The following is a 4,348-nucleotide window of genomic DNA, read 5'->3' as shown; positions in this document are numbered from 1 at the left end:
TATATATATATATATATATATATATATATATATATATATATATATATATATATATATATATGTATATATGTGTATATATTTGTATATAGGTGTATATATATGTATATACAGTATGTGTACATAGATCGATAGATCAATCAATCAGGGATTAAGGGTTTTGCTCAGGAACCCATAACCCATAGTGGAGGCTGTGGGGATCGAACCAGGTACTTGCAGCCTTATCAGAGTACATACATAAATATATATGTATATATATGTATATATACCTTTGTGTGTGTCTCCCTTGTTATTTTAATCTCTCAGCTGAGTGTTTCAGATGAGCTGTGAGCAGAATAAGCATGTGTTTACTGCATAATTCAAGTGAGGAGAAATGCTAGCGTGGGATCGGTGAACCATTTGAGAATGGTCGCTCTGTTAGTTGTTCATTCAGCGCACAGAGACCTCACATTGTGTGTCAGGCCAGCGCCTGGGTTACTGCTATTGTCCATCCACACCTCCCTCTCGTTCTCCTGTGTAGCTCCGCACCAGAGATGGGGAAGAAAGTGGCTTTTCATCGATGGGTCAGTTGGAGCATGCACAGGAACTAAGTGGGGGTAGGCGGGGGGCAGTCAGCTGGCTGCAACGGCCATTTCCCAGCAACAGGCAACTGGCATGAATACTATAGAATGGCTCATTACCTCCAAGTACTGACATGAGAAAGTCTGTGAAGTGGACCGATAAAGATACTGTGATTATTAGCAAGTTTTAATGTTCCATTGGTCAGACTGCAACAATGACCCCATGTACTTTTCCTTGCTCACACAAGACATTTCTTTACAAGTAACTAGGACACCGTGCAAGCAGTACTTTACACAAGAAGGACTCATGCCCATTAAGAAAGAATCAATAAATTAATTAATAGATGAATCAGTTTCTTGCCTATACTCCTGCTCTTTAGAAATGAATCATTAAATTAATTTTCAGGTCACTTTACATGGCATACCAGAGTACTAAAAAAAATCATATTAAAATAATGCATATGACTAGTGTATTTGCATTATGTTCACACTGTAGAGGCCATACCATCAAGCAGATCACTAAATGCTGATCATTGAATTTGTGTATTTAAGGAAAAAAACAGGTTGGAGTAACTTCTTATTTCCATGTAATCCCATTCCATGTGCAGTAAAATCATTAAAAACCTGAATCAAATACACCAAAAATCATCAAAACATCAGAATTATCGCACAAAATCTTAAATATAATCAGCCAGATACACATGATAAACATCATGTTAATCTGTAATATAATTTTTTTTGTATGATGTCTACCTAGTGGAACCCCATATCTTATTCCTTCGCATGAGCAAACTGTAATTTCCGACAAGCTCCATCTCTCATTTCCTATTATGCGTGTTAATAATTGCTATGAAATCTGTGTTCCCATTATTAAACAACTCAGTGCAATATAAAGTTTATTATTGGTACAAGCTGGTCTGAGACAAGTTATTGCAATCAGTTGTATTTACACAAATAAAAAGGTTTTAGCCACATTAAATAATGGTCTTAACTTGACTTCATTGCTTCGTAACCTTCAATATAATTAACAAATGTCTAATTGACTGAATCGGTTTATTTGGATTTTAATGAATATATATTTCTGTGAGAAAATTTGATGTTTTTTATTTTATTTTATAACATTATGACAAGGTTTTTTAACCTCACTCATTGTTCATGTTTTGAGGATTAATGAGTTAATATTCTTTTAAGATACTGCTTGACCAAATGGTTTTAACTGTCTTTTTATTAGTACTTAGATAGGTTGTTTTTTTTTCTTCTGATGAGTGTTAAATATTGTAAAAAAGTACCGCAATTGAGAATTCCTTTAAATTAAATTCCACTCAGCGGTTTGCAGTGTAATGTTTACACTCTTCTGTTTTCTGGCCCTCCTTGGAACCAGTTTAAACCACATCAAGAAGGCTGGCCCTGGACTTTGAACACCTTAAGTCTGAAGCAATTGCAAAGATGATAGAACAGTTTGTCTCTGTTGAGAAGACGTCACCTTATTTCTACATACTTCCCTTTTTCCATTACTTGAAACATTTTTTCAAATTCAAGAGATGAACTTGTGCTGTGTCAACATTTACCAGAAACCTAAGACAAAAAAAAAAAATAAAAAGCAACAAAATTCTTGAATAAATATGTAGCAAAGGATCTGAGAAAGTCATATGTGTCTAAGGTCTGCATCAAAGATTTTATTTATTAATTTTTTTAATATTGTCTAAAAAAAAAACATTAATTTAGATAATCTTCCTGCACCAGCAGCAGATGTTTATTTTGCTTGTACCTCTAAAAAAAAAAAAGTTCTGATAACCTATCAGTGCTAAGAAACAAATGAATTCCATTGAACACATAGGTACAGTCCTGATTGTAACATTGGTGAATTCCCCAGATCGTCCAGTGCAACTACCATTATTTAACCTTTAGATATTCCATCCTTGTCCTTTTCCTCCTCCCTTGCCCCTTATTCTATTTCACTCTCCTTTTGTTTCCACATCACACCATGTGTTGTGCAACAGGCCCTGGCCAGAGGTCTGGTTTTCTGTTGCTATAGTGTAACAAGGAGAACTGTCACAAAGTGTTTGGGTGAAATTTGTCCTTCCTCTGTGAAACAGAGGCCTCCTCCTCCTCCTCCTCCTCTGCCGCCGCCGCTGCCTCCTCCTCCTCCTCCTCCTCCTCCTCCTCCACTCCGAAGTCTCTTTGGTTTTGACTCATGGACTGCTGTTTTTGCATATAAAAAATAGAATCATTCATCTATAATACAAAATTAACTTCAAATCAAAAGTAAATAATACACATGTTGCTTTAGAGTCTGATTGAGGTAACATCTTTAGTCCGTCCTATAAAATATTGAATCATACTTACAATAAAAACATGTTTTAAAAGTAAACATCTCTCCATCCATCAATCTTCTCCCGCTTCTTACATTAGGGTCACGGTGGAGCCGGTGCTTATCTCCCTGGACAGGTTTCCAGTCTGTCACAGGGTTGTTTTTAAAACATATTACATAAAACATATACTGTAGGTACAATAAAACCATGAAATTTATAAGCTTTATGAACTTACTAAGGGAAATAAACCTCTTATTGTTAGGAACTACTTAGCTCTTACTTTTATGCCTCACATTTCTTAAATCTCACACATTGAATGTTTGAAGCCTATTAATACCAAAAAATTCTTTTACTCTGAGCTAAATTTAACAAAGTTTCACTACTGTTGGCTCCATGATCTTGCAGCTATATGTTTTGTTAAACAATAAACCTTTGAGACGGGTTAACCAATAAAAGTAGCTCATTGGATACATATTCCTTGTCTTACATCAATGTCATGTGTTTAGTCCTGGTTACATTGCATATAGCATGCATCAGCAGCTACTGCCCATTTGCTTCTTTTTGCTCAGCATTATCTGTTCCTTTTTCCTTTTCTCCTTTTTCCATTAGAATCAGACCTAAAGAAACAGCTGTTCTGCTTAGCAAGTCTTTGTTGGCATGTGGTGTCTGGCTTGATTGAGGAAACAGAAATGCAAACGCCATAAAAAATTGTGAACTTTATTTTCAATCGACCTCAACTATTTCATTGTTCTTTTTTTTTTCTTTGTGTAGATCCAAAATGTTCAAATAATAACTTATAAAGATAATAGTGTAGTTATTAAGTTAATATAAGATGGCAATAACCATTGTTTTATTTCTATAATTGTTGTTGTATTGACCAGAGATTTCTATTGTGTTTTGTTATTTTTATTTGGACAGTAATTAAAAGAATAAAGTATAAAAGTCAAAAGTAAAAAAAATAATAATAATAATAATTAGAAAAGTAACAATGAAGGCTTGTGGCAAAGTTAAAATATTAGAACCTTATTGAGCATAATTTTACAGTGAGGCACTAATTCCCCAAAACCTTATGTAGCAGAAGTCAATAGCTCTCATATAGCTATAGGTCACTATGTGATAGTAGTGTACGGGGTGGGGGGGCATGAATGTTTTTTGTGGTGACTTGAATTATCTCTTTTCCTACCAAAATATCGAAAATATGTTGTGTGGTAGTTGATCATTTTTGGCTTTATGCTGTATCGTGTGCCTGGCTGTGTGTTTACTGTACGGGCCCGCCTTTTACAGCTGCTTTTTCTATCTCTGCGTCTGTCTCCTTGAACCCCAGTCAGCCTCAGCAGATGGCCGCTCACACTGAGCCTGGTTCTGCTGGAGGTTTCTTCCTGTTAAAAGGGAGTATCCAATCTCAGTTCCAACCTACTAAATGTGAAACTTGTGATGTGTTATATTTATGAAAGATGAGCGTTGTTATTTCATTCTTGA

This window comes from Cyprinodon variegatus, unplaced genomic scaffold (assembly GCF_000732505.1).
Source record: "Cyprinodon variegatus isolate N-32 unplaced genomic scaffold, C_variegatus-1.0 Scaffold326, whole genome shotgun sequence".
Classification (NCBI taxonomy): domain Eukaryota; kingdom Metazoa; phylum Chordata; class Actinopteri; order Cyprinodontiformes; family Cyprinodontidae; genus Cyprinodon; species Cyprinodon variegatus.
The sequence above is the reverse complement of the archived record's forward strand: the minus strand, read 5'-3'. Positions refer to the sequence as shown.